The 20,338-nt window shown below is 46.4% G+C and overlaps 1 long non-coding RNA gene across 1 annotated transcript; it reads left to right on the top strand.

Moving 5' to 3' along the window:
• Nucleotides 1-1,291: 1,291 nt before the first annotated feature.
• LOC143151173 (uncharacterized) lies at nt 1,292-19,314 on the top strand. The gene is made up of 3 exons (XR_012993254.1): nt 1,292-1,404; nt 3,786-3,951; nt 18,916-19,314. It is a non-coding gene; the product is annotated as an uncharacterized LOC143151173 (long non-coding RNA).
• Nucleotides 19,315-20,338: the final 1,024 nt, after the last annotated feature.

The raw sequence follows: 20,338 nt of genomic DNA, 5'->3' as shown, positions 1-20,338 counted from the left end.
GTTAACTTCGAGACGAAAAAGACTGTCTTCGCATTGAATGATTTCGATGAAAATTGCGATAAAACGTGAAATATTAAAAACGTTTATTTAATACGTGTTCATTATCACGAGGAACTTTCCTCGACTAATTGCGAATGGATTTCCACTATTATTTTTGACACTTTATGCTTTAAAGTCGTGCGAAATCACAAATTCGACATGTAAATTTTGATTTTCGCGCCATTTCTTTGTTCCTTCTAATGGACTAAACATACCTTGAGTTCGAAAAAGATGAGAAACATTTGCGCCCTCGAAGAAAATTCCTTCGTATTCACGCGATATCGAAAGGTTAAAATTCCTTTGTCGGTTACGTATACTTTCACGTACGGGTCAGTACGGTTTACCTTACGACGTACTCGAGGTGTCTTAAAAACATAAATTATTTGATTTTTCAATGCTTGTCAATGATCTTCTTAATTAATTTTAGAAGTGTTATTCTAAAACCATAATATAAAAGTCTTTATTCTACGAAGAAGATAGAAATCGAAGATCGACATTAGCGACAATTATTGAATGAAATCGTACACGAAAATTAGATACCGATATCTTTTGGAAGTATCTTAACAATGGAGGTATACAGGACAAACGAAATCTTGTGGTTTTCGTGATTCGAAAATTTTCGTCGACGTACATAAATACTCGCGTTCGTATATATTTCATTATTTGTCGTATGAAATTACCAGTATTTCGGTAATAATCTACGATACATCGCGAATCACAAAGTCTTTCGTTATTTTACGTATTGTTATCGTAACTGCTCTGAGGTATTACGTACGTTCGTGATTTAAGAAAATCGGCATTCTTTGAACATCATTCGAATCCTCCACACGGAATATATCTTCGAATCTTTTCCGATATTATAAACGAAATTTTCGTTAACCCACTTTATGTCGATGATCACCACAGGAGATCATTTCGATTAATTAAACTCCGATTGTCAATTAAACGAGCGTTCTATCATTTTCAAATGAAAAATCTTGAAATATGATTAACGCTTTTTTAATTGGCTGTCAATGGTATTACATCGAAGGTTGTCATATGTGCTGCTTACGTTTAGAATTTATACGTAAAAAATTAAAAATAATGTGTTTTCGACAAGATTGGCAATACGCGGTATTGAATGCGACATGTTCGAAGTTGGGTAACGTATAGAAATTCGTTCAATTATGTTAATCAGCCCTATCGCATTGACAAAACAAGTCGTATCGGTAAAACATGTTCCCAAAGTGTGTTTATAAGTTGTGAAAGTATTTTTTACGGGTATGAAGTTTCAAGGGAAGAAAAACGGAGAAGTAGTTGCAGAACCGACCATCGGTTTACGAGATTCCGAGTTTGTCTTTGTCCAAGTGTTTACGGGCACCAAAAGTGAGTAAACAAAAAAAAAAATACTTAACAATCGAATAGCACATTGAAAACTTTCACGTTTATGTATAATTGTATACTTGGTATGTGTGTACGCCCGCACTGTGTGTGTGTGTGTTGTGTGCGCGCGCGTGCGTGCGTGATGCGTGCGTACGTGCGTACTTAAATACATATATGTACATTTTTCCTTATGAAGTTAATGTATCAGTATTTGAGACTCGTTTTTTGATACCGGTCGGTTTTTTGTTTTTGATTTCTATTGAAAATTACGCGAATTATTGGAGAGCGTACTTTAGGTTAATGTTTTAGGTTACAAAGAAAGTATCGTACGACAGATGGAACACAGTAATATTAGTATCTGGACAGACCATCTTGAGTCACTTGGTTGGGTTTGGCTGTTTCTCCGTCACTTTAGCAGTTTATCTAAACCGAATCGTGCCAATAGCGAATAGCGATCTAATTTTTCTTTTGTTTTCATTCCCGCGAATGTTTCCTTTTTCTGACGACTTGTGAAACGAAAGAGTGCAAAACGTTACCGAAATCTTGCGCACATTAAGATCACATAAATGGGCATGAAACGTGTTAATACAATTACAATGTATCACTAGCGTAGACTGTCATATTGTTTACAATTGCATATATTACAATAGACGATCGTCGAGTAGAAATCGTAAATCTCGTGAGTCGATTAAAATGAATCTAGCCGACTTTGTTTAAATATCCTACTTAAATAGTCTCAACTATGAATATGCTCGAATATAGCTCAGATATCGGAAGTGATAGTGGGTTGTTGTAAAAATAAAAATTTAACATTTGTCATCTTGAGGTTGCGTATGGAAGGACATGTTTTATTGTTTATTGTACGTTATATACTGCTTTGTTCGGTGTAAAAATATAAAGCATTTCGATTACAGACTTCGTATGTATGGGCGTTGCCATTGTTACCGAGTAATCGGCAGTTATTACGATAATCTCTTTCTCGATCTTCCTTGATGCAGGGTTGCACGAATAATAATTTATCGAAGAAAAAACAAAAGAAATTCCCTCTTTCAACGAAATTTACACGACGGAATGTAATATTTTTACACTACTACGTTTCCCGGCGTAATAGAATTCTAAAACCGCTGATTAACCTTCAATCTGATCGTTCAAAGTAGAATTGTTTTTTCTCATCTATTGGCAGCATTGCTCATCGGATATTCGGTGAAATTTCCAACAAACGGTGTTACCAATTTACAGAAAAGAAACAACAAGCGAAGACACTTGTAATTCGATATCCTTGGTATAACTTAAAGGTTATTTCGACTGCTTTGTGCCATTTAAATACGTCTGTCAATGCATTGTACAAGAAAGTCATGTGCACGCAACTGAAGAAAGAAAGATAGAAAGAAAGAAAGGGGGGTATAATCGAGATAGCATTGTGAATCACACGAAATTACTCAGTCAGTTAGAGCGTAATGGTATCACGAGAAAGCATCGGTACAGGTAGTAGGTTGTTACGAATGAAAGGCGAAATGCGTCGGTGCAACCCAACTTCAAGAAACAGTCTCTAGCTCTCTCGTTCAACTAACAATGGCCCAGGCTATGGAGTTAATAATTGCTTTTACGTGGCAATGATAACAATATGCGTGTATAACAAATGTACTTAGAAACGGTTTCACTTGTGCTATTACTGCTCTCTGGCGATAAAAATCAGATATCATTGTTCAACTGCTGGCTCGTAACAAGGGCTGAGGGAGAGTTGTTGGCTCTTTCTGCGAGTTTAAACACTATACACTTCCTGCTTGTGCGCCCAAAACGTGGCGTACGGATCTGCGAGCGACGACGACCGGTCACAGTCCGCCAGGCGCGCAACAAGACGCGCGATTCAACTATATTCACTATTTTAACCGAAGAAACAAACTTTCTTCGGATATATTTTTGTTCTGTATTGTAAAATTAACGAACCTGTGGTCCTGTATATACACACTAGTGATTCCCATTTTTCCTTTAAAGTGTTTATTTTTTTACGTATACCAAGAGAGACCACGCAATATAGTATCGTGATCACCATCGATGTGTGAGATCCCCGGTTTGAACGTATATATGTATTTACCAAATATTGAATTTCGTCACTGTTTCGATAGCTTGGTCTCGATATCGTATCGTTCTTGTTCTTTTTTTTTTTTGCGTACAGGCCGTTTCTAAGATAGGTGTTGCACGAAATAGTTACCGAACGACGACAAGTACCAAAGAACCACGAGAGTATTCTTCGTCGTCTTTTATTTGTAGTCAACATCGAATAGCAATATCGGTGATAAACAGAAAATGTTTTCGTTTCTTTCGAAGGTTGTTTACGGTCATCGAGTGCTTTCTGCAGCCAAGTGTTATTATTTTTGTTTCAGAATTTTACGAGTGCAAGAATTCAAGGTGATTCAAGGTTGAACGAGATCAACATTCGTTACCCCGATGTTTATTTACGGGAAACGTTCACAGTCGATGTCTTTGATACTTCTGTAATCGTTTCTCGCGACCTTGGACTGTTCGAAGGTCACCGTAGTACACGGTTGGGTAAGTATCTCTTTCTCGTACTTCTACAATGCCGAAACAAAAACACAGCCACTTTGTTCAAAAAACGCAAAGTGATCTCTATACGACCTCGAGGAAAATTTGTTGCTTCGTTGGTATCGGTCGTAAAGAAAAAGCGACTAGGAAAGTTCCCGATCGTTGAATAACTATTTCTTCCAACGCTTACCTCGAGACAACTTGTACAAATGTACCATTTTGTTTCGTTTCTCCTAATATCGAAACGAGCATTGAAAGCGTTGCGAGTTATCTTTCGTCTTTCTTTTTTTTTTTTTTTTCGTTTCTCGATCGATGTATCCCGATACTTTATTGCTGTACAACGCATATATTTATAGAAATATTTCTTCGTGCACTCTAAACTCGATTTATCGTATCGAAACCGTGAAGACTCAGTCGTGACCCACAGACTCGAGATCCGGAAAATCTTAAAGCTCAAGAAACAACGAAAATGAAGTGGGAAAACCTTGCGTTAAGTCTCGGAATGGACGGCCAAACGAAAATTAGCTATGTATTTATGTATGTATGTATGTATGTATGTATGTATGTATGTATGTATGTATGTATGTATGTATGTATGTATGTATGTATGTATGTATGTATGTATGTATGTATGTATGTATGTATGTATGTATGTATGTATGTATGTATGTATGTATGTATGTATGTATGTACGTACGTTCGAAAACAAGCGTATCTAATAATAAATAGAGTATATCCCTAGATTCGACAATAAAATCGTCGCTAATCTTCGTTCCAGCGATCCATCCTTAACGATAATCAGTCGATGTGTATTTAAAACGCGCGCGCACGCGCGCGCGCGCGTGTACTCGCCTGCTCGCCCGCTCGTTTCATCTTTTCTTTTCTTTTCTTTTTTTTTTTCCTCTTACTGTACTAGTATTACAATAACATTTTGATTAAATGACACGTGTCCTAACGCGTGCAATCTCACGAGGGAAACCGTCTTAATTATCGGAAAAAGATGATGAACATTGTGGCGCGTGGAAAAGTCGAGCAATCCTCGTTTTCGAGATCGATTTAAGGTTAACACGGAAACAGTTCTTTTCCCTAGGAAATCGATGGTAAACCATTCGGAGGTTTTGCAATTCGAAAAATCGTTAACATATACAGAGCGATTACAAATGTTCCATCGGCCCGTTCACGGTTGCGATTCGTAAACGAAAACCGGAATTAGAGTTAAAAATTAAACGAATCGTTCGTTTCACCCCGTGTGATATCACCGCTTCGAGGATACTTTCTAATCGTTGCGAATTTAGAAACACGCGATAATCGGCCGTATCGATTTAAAAATCCGTCTGTCGTACGATCGGTGTTACGATTTAAGGTGATCGTGCTACGGAACGCGAGTTTTGCGAGATTCGTTTAAATCACCCTGTATAATGCACCAGTCACTGTACCCAAGTGAAGCCTGATCATCGTTCGTCGTTTAAGGACGATATTCGAATTAAAATGGATTACGCGAAATGAGTATTTGAATCGCGCTAACAGCGGCCCGGTCGATCTCCCTCGCTCAGTCTATTCGTATATAATTCAATGTCGATATAATTCAACGTATCAAAAATATTCTGAGAATCTTTGAAATCAGGCTTCGTAATTAGTTACGCAGCGGTTAGCCCAAGCAACGGTTATTCTAATTAAAAAATGGAAGCGTGTTCAACGAATACCGTTTCCGTCTTGCTCAAAAATCTTCTCTCTATTCCGGGGACCGTCGTCTTTCCCGCTAAATTGTCTTATCGATACGTCGGAACGAGTTTGAAACAGTCATTAAAATCGTAGATATTATTATTATTATTATTATTATTATTATTATTACTATTGTTAATGTTATTATTATTTTTATTATTATTATTATTATTATTATTATTATTATTATTATCATCTCTTTCTCTCGCACATACACACGCGCCCACACGTACGCACACACATGCGCGCGCGCACACACGCACAGAGCACACGTTCTCTCTCTCTCACGTACACTCTTTCTCTCTATAAGTCACACTGAATTACGTATTCTTCGGTAGAGCGTGGAAGATGCTTGCAAAGTTCGGAGCACCTGTGCGATATATCATAGATCCTATGTACATACAACGGTAGTAATCGCCGTGGCAACGAAACCTGAACGAAAAAATTTATTACACCGCGATCCTCTGGTCTCGTTCTATTTCGCGTTTCAATCGTGCTTCGCTATGACGAACCCTTACAGTAATACGTATATTTGATTTAGCGTCTTTTGCCTTATACCTCGCGTTTTCGTCGTAACATTGACATCGTTTCGTCTTATAAAAATTGGACCTGGTTTTGTTTCGTTTTTTTTTTTTTCTTATACAATTTTCTCTAATTCCTCCGTATATCGGAATCGTTCCACGATCGAATTTTTGTCGTAAGACCGTGGCGCGTGGTACTACATACGCATCAATCGACCAATGAGTCATTTACGCTTTTACGATTCGTACCAATCACAATGTTCTCCTATCACTATACGATCGACAAAATCGTCTCTCGAAACGGATTTCACCACGCGCGGCACACAAATGTGAATGGCTTACACCCTCGTCCGTTGAGATGTAAATAATTTGATCCTTCTTCGAGAAAGAAATAGCACGTTAACGGCCGAACGACCGTTAACCGCGAGATCAGCGCGAAAGGAAATTACCGGTAAACGAGAGATTCGATATATTATTAATCGTTAGAGCTCGATTCGGAGCCGAACGGGAAACGAAGAATTCGGTGCGTAATCTTTGAGACGACTGCTATTAATGTTCTACGAAGGGACAACGAGGTGACTTTTGACTCTACCCTACCGGTCGAGGGTCGAAGGTTGTCCAAAGAATTTAGCGAATTTGTCTAGCCTACGGACGAGAAAACAATTAACCGCTAAGAGAATCAACAATTCGCTTGGTAGCGTTACGAGCCCGTTTTATACGAGAAAACTCTCAACGAAGAATCAACGCAGATTAAACGAGTAAACGTTGCAGTCGTATGCGCTTCACTCTTATTCATTTTCATATAAAATCCCTATAAAAAACGCATCGTTATAAAACGGGCTACATTAAAGTCCTATTAATTTACAATACGCGTCCGCGTGTCCACCCTTTGCGAGCATTTCATGGTTTTTTAATAACTACGCTTTCACGCAATTATCGTACTCGTAACTTGGCCAATTTATCAATTTCGCGACGACCGCGATCAAGAACGCGCGTTAACAAGCCGTACCGACAACTTTTTCTTTCCTCCTCAACTTTAACCGCGAAGTTTGAGTCACCGTTTACGAGTCGAGTCGATAATCCGCAATGCCTTCCCCGAAAAGACGATTAGAAAAATAGTCACGATATCACCCGGGCAAAAACGAATGATAAATATACTGCTCGAACGTAACGTTACCTGCGGTCAGTTATACCTGGGGAGGGGCGTTGAAACGTTAAAATTTTGCAAACTTCGAATCACCGATGATCACCAAGCAGACAGAATTCGTAGACGGAGTCAGCCATTTGAGTACTATAACCGGTGCTCACCTGTTGCTTCCTCTTATTTAACCCTTTCGGAACTGAATCAATTTTAGCAGCGAACGAACATAATTCCCATCGAATCGGTATCGGTCACGAACGTGGCAAAGTTTCGAACGGGGAACAAGATTCGTTCGAAAGGTTACGCAACGTCCGTTAAGATTGTTCCACCGTGACACGTTCGACGAGAGTTCCGTCGATCGAGACGAACAATGGAACCGAGAAGAGTCGAGTACGTGAACCTTTGAAAAATTCGTACGCTCCCTGTTTAAAAATCACCCTATACAATTGTATCGTGGCTGGCGCGCGCTCTGTCTCCCCTCACCACCCGAAGTACGTTTTCGTTTTATTTACTCCGCTTCCATTTAGATATGTGCGTTTCGAGCGCTAGTTTGAGCCTTCCCCGCTCGAAGCTACCGCGTGCGCGGAGCACAAAAACGGTCAGACTCCGATTCGAAGGTCGGCAGGCGTTTCATTGGCAGGTAGCCGGTGCGCGAAGCAAAAAACAAGCTCGTACATAGACAGTTTGACAGACCGAGAGGGACGCGACGCCGTGGCCCTGCGAAAACAAAGCGTATCGATCGCACGGGGCCTGATTGACTCGCACGCCGTATCAGTTTGGCTAATAATCGCCCAAGGACACCCTAGTCCGCAGAGATTGTCTCCGCGTGACGCGCGCACAATTTGCTCGTCGCCAGCCGAAACGCAACGGTCAGTAGTTTTCGATTCGATCTCGAGCAAGGCCCCTTCCTTTCTCTCTCCGTACACGAGACGGGTTGGTTGCTGGTTCTCGAAGCATCGGGAAAAACGGCCGGGTCGTCTCGAAAGTAATCCGAATTTTCGTTCGCAGCGTCACGAAATTTGAATATTGTACGGGTAAATGGAACACACCGTGACGGTACGTACGTACCGTACGTGCGCAAGAAGATATTTTCGAAGTACGAACACACACGTGCGTGCGTACGTCCGAGAGCAAATGCGACGATAGGTGAAAACGTTCTTTGGAAACGTTCTATGGAGGTTGCGTTCTGTTTAAAAAATTTCAAGGTCATTTCTCGAGCCAACCGTTTCGCTCGAGCGGTATCCTTCTTCTTATTTTTCTTTCTCTTCCTCTTCTTCTTCTTCTTCTTTTTTTACTTCCTCTTCGTCGAAATTTGGAAATGTAAGAAAATTGATCCCGAATTCTTTCTCCACCTGTTCCACGTTCGCCTGCTCGAACAGATACGTGTATCCGCGAAAGTAGTAGAGACACCTGGAGGCACCGTTTTGAACGTCACACCCGGTACGTACGCGTATCATTCCTACAGCAGTGTGTCAAACGAACGTACCTTTTCGAGTGTTCGAGCTCGGATTTCGTATACGTGTGCGCGTACTTTTTCCCGCCATTTCGATTCCCACGGAAACAAGAACGTAACGAACGGATCGTCAAATTGGTATTAAAAATCTAAGAAACCAAATTAATCGCCGAGCACGTTTAACGAAGTTTTCACGAACGATTCGATCGTCGTCGTACCGACTAACCCTTTTGCAAGGTCGCGACGATAACGGAGTGGGTTTCGCGTTAATATCTAGTTGCACACGATTCGCGCGACAGTTCTTGCGCTCGAACTTGTTACGACTCCTCTCCGTTCGATGGGGGAACGCGGCGTACAAAGAACCTTCGCATAATATTCGCCAGGTTTTGCGCGTCGTCGGATTAAACCTATCGAAGTTTATATCGGCCGTTCCCTGCCGCGACGAACAATCCGCAGCAACAGGTTAATCGCGGCCGGTAACGAATCGCAAATGTTAAACGGTCGAACGATTTACGGTGTGTCGCGCGTCGCAAAATATCTATTAATGGGTATTTCGAGAATGAAAAACGTCGGTAAACAATCGGAACTCGACGAGTTACGGCCGGGTCCACGAGGATGCTGCTTTCTAATTGAGCAACGCTTAGAAAGCTTATGCATATACACGTGTACGCAAACCGTGTATATCCGTAATGGGTCGGCTTAACCCGTTTGAATTTCGTGCCGCGTTAATTTATGCAATTGGAACGATCGCGTTTCCAAACAAACTTACCCGCTGGTCCGAAGATCGAATTAAGGCTAACTTCGTTCGAGCGTCGGTTTAGCGCGCGGCACTTTCGAAACGCAAATCCAACGAGAATTAGCGTAGCGGCGTAGAGTGGAGCGAAGAGGGCTGGCGAACAGAGGGGTGGGGTGGGTGGCCGGGTGGGTGGGGTGGGGAGGGGAGGGGAGGGGAGGGTGGGAGGGAGGGAGGGGAAGTTAGCGCGACGCAAGGGAGTCGCGAATACATCCGTCCGCGACGGCGGCGATCTAGGTGGATTTCGTGGTCGTTTGCTTGTTTAGATTTCTCCGTTATGCGTTGCATAATCCCGTGGCCGGGGCCCGGTTCGAGCAACAACAAGAAAGGGAAAGAAAGGAAGAACCAGCCGACGGGGGCGAGGGACAAGAAAGAAAAACAAAGTTCGAGCAGGAAGTGGCTCGCGTAAAAAGAAAAGCCCCGGTAGCTCGTCCGTGGCGAGCAGCTCCGTGGAGTGGAGTAGTAGGCCAAGTGGAAGTTCCTCCGAGTTGCTCCTCTCTTCCGCGAGAGAAGGATGGCCACCTTTTATTTCGTTCGAGGGAGTAACTGTCAGCCGGTATTTCGCGTGGAGGCAAAATAAAGTATAAAGGGTGTTCGGTGCGTCGTATATACGTACGCCGGTATGGACCAACTTCTCCCACTCTCGCCTCCTGGATCGTCTCGGGCGTGCTTCACCTCTTTCTCGATCTCGGTCTCCCTTTTTCCACGCTACGTACGTCCTCGTCCCTCCCCCGTTTAATCTCTCCTTTTATCTCGCTGCGTCTGCCAGTCTCCTTGTCTCCTCGGTCCTCGGTTCGTCCCTCCTTCTCGAATCTCCGTCTCCTTTCGCGCTCGTCCACTCTCCCGTTGCCTCTCCTTTTTCCACGATACACTCTCCCGCTCCTTTAGCCTTGCAGACGCTTCTGGCAGACGAGGCGCGTTTTGTTCTCAACTTCCTTAATTTCACCTTCCGGGGACCAAGATATTCGCTCCTTTTTCTCCGCGAGTTTTTCGTTTTTTTTTTTTCCTTTCCTTCGCGCAGAGTGGATTCTGTTGGTCGATGTCGAAAGATAAGGAACGATGGAACTCGTTTCTCGGGATAACCGTTAGTTCTTAAATTCTTGCCACCGATGACTGTAATTAGTTTACGAGCACGGTTACCTTCTATCCCCTAGACCCCGAACGACGAACAATTACCACCTCCGAGCGCGGAACGTTAACCGACCGTGGACCGATCGGTCGTATTTATAAAACGATAACGCGGCGCATCGAAAAGGCAAACGAATACAGGCCGGCGCATCCACGGCGATAATAACTGACTGCGCACGCTTCGATCGAGTATTGCTCGCGAGGAGCGAACACGTTTCGCGCGGCGATGCACGATCGTATCTGTCTGGCAACGAGTACCCCGCGTTTCCAGCGATAATCAAGCGAAATGACAGGGATCGAAGTTGGCCCGTTCGGTTGCTAAAGCGAACGCGAAAAAGCATTTCTCCGCGTTCCCGATCGGACCCAACCGTCCGCGCGTAATTCAACGCTACCATCCGAATAGTAACGACTCCGGGATTGTTCCAATTACGCGACCGATCAATTTTCGCGGCCGGACGTTCTCGAGAATCGTTTGTCCGTCCGTAGGTGTGTTTACGGTCCACGTGTCCCTGGCAAGATACGGATTATTTTACGTCGCAGCGTCCGAGAAGCGACGCGACGCGATGCGCTGCGATGCGATGCGATGGGATGCGATGCGACGCGGTGCGGTGCGACGCGATGCGTTGCGATGCGACGCGACGCGACTCGACGCGACTCGACGCGACGCGACACGACGCGCGGTTCCTTTCATTTGTTCGCTCCTCAAGGAGACTCGAGTAACCCGATTAGCACCTCCGGCCGCCTCCGATGCACCGGTAGATGCAATCAGCGCATCGGAATGTTTTTTTCGAGGAGGATGCTGCTTCTACGGCCTGTTCCCGTGTCGAAAAGGAATTTCGCTCACGTGACCCACGACACGAGAGAAAGAACCAGTACCGTACAACGCGAGGCTTCTCGTTACTTCTGAGCCGCTCGCTCGTAAGAGCCGTCGCGACGATCGTCGTGCCAAGTTCACGAACCTTGAACCCTTCTTTAAGCCCATCGACTCGTTTCGAGAGGCCCGCGTGACTGGCGATCCGTACCGGGGATGATTAGCTTTCGACTCAAGGTTCGTCGATGCTTTTCGTATACACTGCGGTTTCGTTCGTTCGCGGTCAATCGACCACCTCGATCGTTACGAGACGAGGTGTCGGTACTTCGCGACCAGATTCGAGGATCTCTCTCTCTCTCCACGTTTCGTTCGTTTACTTCTCGTCGCTCCGTACTCTCGTAACCGAGACCGATCTATCGTGGCGGACGAGAGACCCGATAGGTTCGAGAGCTTCGACGTCGACTCCGTCGGCGAGCAACGTCACAGGGTTAAACCGTCCGGGTACGCGGAGCCCGATGACTCACCGAGTCGCAGGAAAACAGAGATCTCCGGTGCACGATCGATCCTCATCTCCGCGCCGGCGACGCAGGGACGGACAGAGACGGAAAAGGAGAGAGTCGTGACCGCGAAAACACGAATAGCACAGGAATGTCACGAAAACAATGTCGGCCACCTGACCCTACCGGCACCCCTACCAACGGTCCTGTGTATCCCCTCGGTCCCATTCCCTCCGTCTCTCTCTCCGTTCCCCTTTCTCTTTCTTTTTCTTTTTCCGTTTCTCGCGCGTCGATTACAAGTTTCCTCGGCCGCAAACGTCACGGAGCCCGGCCGGTAGACCCCCGACGAGACTGAGAGATTGAGAAACGCTGTCGAAGAACGAGACGGGCCGACTCAAGGCCGCATCGTGGTCCCACTCCTCCCCCGCCAACCGAGAGTCCGAGTCAAGGGCGTTCCCCCACCACCTGCCGAGTTATGAGTCGGGGAGATCCAACGGAGTCTCTTTCTCCCTTCCATCTCCCTCTCGGTCCCACTGTCAGGTGCCCCTTCCTTCCTCACCCGACTCGGCCAGCCCGAGTCTTTCTCCGGGGTGATCCCGTCCCTTTCTTGCTATCGGCTTCTCTCGGTATGTTTATCGCGTAATTTTTTCCCAATCTCTTCGCTGTTTCGCGCGCACGTTTTTCTCATTCGTCGCGGCCCACGGTAGGGCTGCGCGGGTCCCTTTTCCTACCTTTCGTTCTACCATGCGCGCGAGCGCGAGCGCGTCTTACACTCGGTTAATCGTTCTCTCCGTTGCACCCGGACCGATCGGTATATTTATCACGCACTTCTCCTCTCGTTACTCTTTCTCGGAAGAAGCTCCTTGCTCGGGACGTTCGCGCGTCTCCGTTGCTCCGCAGCGTGCACCGTCGTCCTTTGCGTTTCTTCTTTTCGGCCACCGTTCCGTTTCGTTCCGTTTCGTTCCGTTCCGCTCTCGAGCCCGTAAAGCGAATCGCTTCGTACACGTACGTATTCATCGGGGGAGCCCAGGCCGAATTCTTGCTCGATTCTCATCCCGCGCGGGGTTTGCATTTCTGGAGCGGTGGTTAGACGACCAATTTCGATTCGCAAAGATTCGCGATGTCGAACGCAGAGGGACAGGTCTCTCTGGATGCATCTCGTTATCGCGTCAGTTGCATCGGATTCTCGCGATACTCGTTCGAGGCTCGCTCGCTCGCTCGGTAGGAGAGGACGAGGTTGCTGGTGGGTTTTTACTGGAGATTCGGGCGAAGGAATACGCGCGGGGCCTGTTGGTCGCTCGCGACTTTGTTGCGGATAACGACGGGTCTCGGGCCGTCGATAATCGCGAAATTGTACCCCGACGGGATACAATGTTGCCCGCCGCGGTTGGAAAAAAGCACGCAATTTCGTCGAGAGAGTCGCATCATCGATCAAGAGCCGAGCCGGGTGACAACCGCGTCGAGAAAAACGTCCGTGCGTCCTTCGTTTGCCCAATCAATCCGCTTTTCGAGCGCACCGATTGCCGATATCGTTTGCGAGACGTTACCTCTCTCGTTGGCTGGATTCTTCTCTTCCCCGGGCAACATTCTTCATCGCCGTCGAGTCCCAACGGGTTTTCGGGCATGCACGATGATCCATCATTCTTCGCGCCGTTCCAATGCCTCCGTCCGTTCTTGTCCTTCGGCTCGCGTTTCGCGCCGGAGCGTGCACCACCGACCGAGAAACATCTAGCCGGGTTCGCGTCTCTCTTTTTCGCCAATCTCGTACCGCTCGTTGACCTATCGAGACGCGCATCGTTTCCGCGAGATTCCCGCGGAAATCATCCCCGCTTCTAAACGTTCGTTCGCGATCTCGTTTCTCGTTTCGGTTCCCTCGTAGCTCAAAGATTCGCAATATCCGCGAAAGCGGGTACCTCGAGAAAGAAAGGAAACTCGAAGAGACACGGTAAAATGGTCGCTAGGTTCGCGAAGGGTTCGAGTTGGCGAATCGTAAACGGTCCCGTAGGACGAGGTGCGGTTTTTTCCGCGTCGCGTTGCTCGAGCGTACACGGACTCGCACCACCGAGCGTGGATATCGGCCCACTCTCCGCGATTGTCCTACGACTCCTCTCTTCCACGGTGATTCTTCCACGTCGCGAATCGGCTACTGGCTACTCGTTCGAAGCTTCGCTCGGTAGACGTTTCTGTTCCGTGATCTATAAATCGCGGTAAATAGAGTTTTCTTTTTCAAAGAGAGAGAGCGGTTCGGGCACGGAACCGGTTCCCCTCGCGTGCGACGCGAATAAATCGTGGATCGATCAGGCGGGCCTGTTGCTAGTCGAAAAACTCACCTCGAACGCGATCGTGCTCCTCGATCGGTCGAGATTTCGTCGATGGTTCTCGCACGGGTTCGTCCCGTTGCGCGTTCAACGATCGAAACCTCGAACGAACTTGGACCGATCTACGGACTTGGATCGATACGATAACATCGACCGTTCGTTTATAAACGAAACGTTTCTGCTTAATCCCGATATCGAAATTCGGATCGGTGAAACGAACCTGCCGCGATGTAATCGTGGACGGGAACGGGCAACATTGAAATCCGAGCGAAACACCGGTAAAGGCTCCGGTAATTACCACCGATACGCATTTTTTTTTCTCCTCCCTACTCTGGTGTCCCCCTCACCCCCACCTCCGTGTCTCTCTCTCTCTCTCTCTCTCTCTCTCTCTCTCTCTCTCTCTCTCTCTCTCTCTCTCTCTCTCTCTCTCTCTCTCTCTCTCTCTCTCTCTCTCTCTCTCCTTCTCTCGCTCTCTTTCGTTTTTTCACCCGTAAATTTCGGTGCACTCGTTCTTGCATCACCTTTCTGGCCACACCGGGCCCTGAGAGCTGGACTCCATTCAAGGACACAATATTCAGAAACCGAAAGTGCGATCACGCGAAAATCTAACGTCTCGCCGAACCGGTCTAACCGGATTCGGTGTGCGGCTGGTTAAGATGGTACGGCGATCGGTGAGCCGCGTAAACTCGTTCCCCGTCATTTTTGGCAATAACAACATTAACGCACCGCGCTGGCCGAGTTGCAGCCGGGACCGAAAACCCAGCGTTATCACCGCGTTTTTACCATACCCGGTGTCAGAGGTCGAGACCGTCCGCGAAGACTCGCGAACCGTAGATCGATCGTCATCGAACCTTATCGCGTTCAGACTTCGCTCTTGAAACCGTGTTTCTTTCTCGCTCGATCGGCCAGAACCGTAATCGGCGGGGCTTTATCGCGCCACTGCGAAACCGAGGCCAACCGAGTCGCGAATACACAATCTGAACCGCGCGATAACAGCAATTTCGCGATTCGGGTTGTTTTTACTCCGTACCGATTACGAAGATCGCGGCGAACGTTCAGTTTTCCGTTTCATCGGTTCGCTTTCGTTTCGTTTTCTTCCCTTTTCCCAATACCGATCATCGATGAATCTCCCCACCGCGATTCGTGATCGCGACGCGCAGATCCCCGACTCGCGATTCGCGCAACGCTTCCGGTTCGAGGCGCTCCTCGATCTCGAGACATTTTTTCGATTCGTTTTTCGAGTTCGTGTCACCGATCACGATTTTCGTCCCGTATCCGGCCCAGACCTCGCGCAGACGAGACTCGCTTTTGTAGCCGCGCGGCGGTCGCGAAGTTGGAAAGTCAAGTGCAGTCGCGTAGCTCCTCGCAGACGGCAGAGTTTCTCAAACTCGTTATGCCCCACCGCGCTCGTGAATCGCTCGAGCTTTTCGATCGATCGACGCGTGCACCGCGCCTCGATTCCTACCGTTCCGTATACCGTGCGGTTCGCCTCCTCTCGTTCGACGATCGACCGATCAAACTTTCTCGTATCGCTTCCTCTTCTTCCGCGAGATTTCCACGATTCCTCGTGCGATCTTCCGACCGCTTTCTTTTCGCGAGAAGAGGGAATCGTCCCTGCGTCGCGAGATTCGAAAACAATGGACCGAATGCGCGGAGCGGAGCGGATCTTTCGACCTTTTCGAGAAAATCGATTACAAGTCACGGGATACAAAGTCTGCGTACGATTTTAACGCGGGACCAGTTACGATGGTATCGAAGATCATTTTTCTCGTTCGGCTTTTTTAAAATTATTTTAATAGGTAATTTTGCGTTTTCTTTGAAACGAATCGCCGTTTGTCGAAAAACGCGGAACCCATTTCGATGGTATCGAAGATCATTTTTCTCGGTCGACTTTTTTACAATTATTTCAATAGATAATTTCGCGTCTACTTCGAAACGAATCGCCGTTTGTCGAAAAAACGAGCTCGGTACCGGAGAATTAGTAGCGATGTTCTCGATGTTCTCGAAGAGCGATTCGCGGGCGAAAAAAAAAAAAAAAAAAACACACACATTCGATCCGCAGATTCGATTCGTTTTCTATTTTCTTCCACGGGGGAATTACCCACGTTGGAGAATCACGGTCAGTCGTACCACTCGTAAAAAATCCCTGTAATTGCTAGTTTCGACGGTGGTTTAATTCCCGGTACCGTCATTTGTGCCTTGGGACGGGAGATGGTTATCGTCCATCGGAATATTCCCTCGATTACGATCGCCGATGGTCTCCCGTTCCCCGATGAAAAGCTTGCCGCTGGAAAACAAGATCCGTGCGCTCGCGTTTTCCCGCGTTCGGTACTCGTTGAAGAACCTACTCTGCGCTTACCGACGTCTACGAAAGAGAACGTCTCTCCACGTTCGAGCTACGAGTTTGGACATTTCTTTCGCGTACAACCAACGACGAATCGTGTACGCGCGTTCTGATCGAGGAAAACTTCGCGCGTGGATCGCGAGGGAACGAGATCAGAGATCCATTCCCCGTGATTCACGACGCTGGATATCTGCTCGTCGCGGCGAATCGAATTCGACGATACCCAAGTTGGCCATCTTGGGTCTCCAGCGAGCTGGACGCCCGTCTCGTTGGATTTGCGTTCCTCTTTGTTCCTCGATCGGTTCGGTTGCGCGCGAAAATGGTAAACCTGGAGCGGCAACGACTCGATACCAGAGACGAGCGGACAGTTCGAAGAGCAAGGTGATCGAAACCGAAACGAACGACTGGGCGACGCGCGAACCGAACGAAACAATGGAAGCAACCTAAAGCCGCGTTCCCACGCGCGCTCGAAGCTGTTACCTGCCACGTGGGACCAACAATTCACCATCATCCAGCGAAACTTTCGTTCGACGACCGGATACTTTTTTCGAGACGATCTGGTAAAACGGAACACGAACGCGAAACTGTCTCCTACAAACCGTGATCGAACCTTACTTTGTTTTTCGAGAGCTTTGCAGGGTTTCGACGATAGTCTCGACCCATCGAACGTTGTCGATAGCGTCGAGAGAGGTCCGCGCGAGCGTGTTTCGCGTACGGCGCGCGACACTCGACGTTAAACCTACCGACAGATTTCGTAATATCGAATTATACTTTGTACGTATCTCGACAAAAAAAAATCAATTTCTTCGACAAAAGAGGAGTTTCTAAAATCGATCGCGCGTATAGAATTGTAAAAGTCGCAACGTCCTCGTGGAAAACGTGCGATTTAAAGTAAAGTTTCGTTAGGAGAGCAGTTGCAACCGGTGGTTTCGTTCGGTTGGTAAATCTAACGTCGAACGGTTCCCAGCGATGCGAGTGTTTCGCTGCAACGTGCAGCACGCCGAGGTTCGAATTCCATCGGAGTCGTTGGATCGCGATTTGGTTAAATTTCTGTGTTCCGGGTGTCGAACGAATCTCGGCGCGAGTTGTTAACCGGGGTCTAGATATAACGTCGGAAAATAATAAAGAGGGTTTTTTCTCTCTCGGCGACGTTGCGCCTCTGGTTTTATTTTGCAAGTTTTATTGTATAAAAAAAAAAAAGGAGTGAAAATGAAAAAAAAAAAAAAACAGAACACGCTCGGGTCCGCGCGCACGGGCCTGGTTCGCGCTCGACGAACGCTTGTCGCGCGTTCGGTTAATTACGATCTACGCGCACGATACATCATCGGGACCGTGGTCGTGGATTAGAGAGCCGCGGCGGGGAATGGGATTGAACGCGGACAGATGGAGAAAGAGAGTGCCGTGGAGGGTGGGACGGACGGTGGGCCGAGCGGAGGAAGAGCTGGAGAGGAAGAGGCGAGGTTGAATCGAAACGGAGCAGGAATTCTGATGGTATCTTTGGGTGCTCGGCGAGTTCGAGCCGAATCGGACCCGCGCTACCGAGTCACTCGTCAGTCACAAAATATAACACGAATAATATCTTTCGCTCGTTCCCGCTCCCTAAATTACTATTAGGAACCTGGTTCCGCCGTAACTTTGCTTCTAATCGAACAGCAACAAGAACTGGACCTAGACTCGACTCTCGAATCGATCGGACGAAGAAACGCAAAAACGAAACGAAACGAAAAGAAAAAAAAAACAAACCAAACGAAACGAAAACAAAAGAAATTATCGACGAGAAACGAAATCGACGAAAAACCGTATTACTCTCGTGCCGCGAATCGACCATTCGTTCGTACGCTCGTTCGTTCGTACGTTCTTTTCCCTTTCTTTTTCTTTTTTTGTTCGTTCGTTCGTTCGTTCGTCTTCTCGAAAGCTGTTTCGCGATGGCGAACACCAACTTAAAATTACAATCGAAAGAAACGCACAGCGATTGCGAGTGAAAAAGAAGCGCAATGAAAAGAGTACATAAGAAAATAGATTTTATTCAAAATTTATTGCGATCTTGCGAGAAAGGTTCTTTTCCCCTTTACTTTCCATTTTTTTTTTTTTTTTTTTTGTTTTTTCGTTTTCTTCTCTTCTTTTCCTTTCTTTTCCTTTTTTGTTCCTTCTCCGTTTTTTTCTTTCCTTCTCATTTCCGTTTTCCTTCTCTTTCTTGTAAATGCTTTCTTATATATTTTTTCTGTTTCGCTTTTCGTCACAGTGCTACATCGGAGGCTGATTAAGCGCCGTTAATCCTCGCCGTGACCAAAGAGAGACAAGAAACACAAAAGGGTATCGGCGAAAAACGTATTTCGTCGCTAAAAAATACAAAGTTCGCGCGAATTAAAGGAAGGAAAAAAAACACAAAGAGGTCAGTCTTGGCTCAGTGGTTCGCTGCTCCCGTGTATAGTATAATCGTAAAATAAAATTGTCGTGTGCATCATACCGGCCGACGCTGGGCGCCGGTAGGGTGATCTCGGTATTCTCGTTCACGATCGTGCAGGTTTTATGTATACATATAAAAATCTATATATAAATAAGACGCGAGCTACGCGTGCGTTGAAACGCTAAGTACACGCGAATCTGGTTTCGCAAAGAGTCGAGAAACAAACGGGTTGGAACGGAGGGGGTGGAGGGTGGGGGGCAGGGGAGAGAACGCACTAAGAAACGGAGGAAGAAAAAAAAAAAAAAAAAAAAAACGAAATCGGGAGGAAAGAAATTTCCTTCTTCTCGCTCGGTTATCCTTCGCTCGCGTAATCGAAACGAACGAACGAGCGAGCTCGGGCTCGCGGAAAACGGAGAAAAAGTTTCATTTTTTTTTTTCTTTTTCTTTTTTTTTACTTTTTTTCGCGCGGGAACAGTTTCTTCCTTTCTCCGTGGAAACTCGCATGGTTTTCAACGCACCGCGGCACGATCCTAAGTGTACGTATGCGCATCTGTAACGTATTGCACCTGCGTCAGCGTCCGCATCGGAAGTTTTAAAGCTAAATTTTGAAAGCGAGATCTCTCGTGTCGAAGGGGGAAGGGCTTGCGCAACGAGAGAACCCCCGGTCGAACGCGCGTCTTCCGGTTCCGGGGATGCATCGCTCGTCGTCGGTATAAATTAACAATATACGTATAGGGCTTGGGGTTGGAGTGGGTGGGTGGGTGGGGGGAGGGTGGTTAAAAAAAGGTGGAGACGGAGATGGTCGCGATGGGTCTCCCGTTCTATAAAAGAGAAAAGAAAACCGAACACGAACAGAAGAACCGTAACTAGAGAGTAATCGTGATTAAAAAAAAAAAAAAAAAAATAAAAAAAAAAAATAATAATTACAGAGAGATGTTCCGGGTCGCGTCACCCTGCCGCGAGGCTTGGCCCGTGTCAGAGCCGCAGCCCTGAGTCTTATAAGGGAGAGAGAAAAAAAAAAACAATAATTTACATAATCGTTAGGTAATATATAAAGCTTAAACCTAATCTATGTTGAGCATTCGGTGGACGACATGGGTGACGCGACCCGCGCGGGACTCTGCGTCTGAAAGCACACAACCGAGTAAATTCAAAGAAAAACGAAAGAGATAAACGTTACAAAATTACAAAATTACAAAAGAAATAATAATAATAATAATAATAATAATAATAATAATAATAATAATAATTATAATAA

This window comes from Ptiloglossa arizonensis, chromosome 1, assembly GCF_051014685.1.
Source record: "Ptiloglossa arizonensis isolate GNS036 chromosome 1, iyPtiAriz1_principal, whole genome shotgun sequence".
Taxonomy (NCBI): domain Eukaryota; kingdom Metazoa; phylum Arthropoda; class Insecta; order Hymenoptera; family Colletidae; genus Ptiloglossa; species Ptiloglossa arizonensis.
The sequence above is the reverse complement of the archived record's forward strand: the minus strand, read 5'-3'. Positions and strand labels throughout refer to the sequence as shown.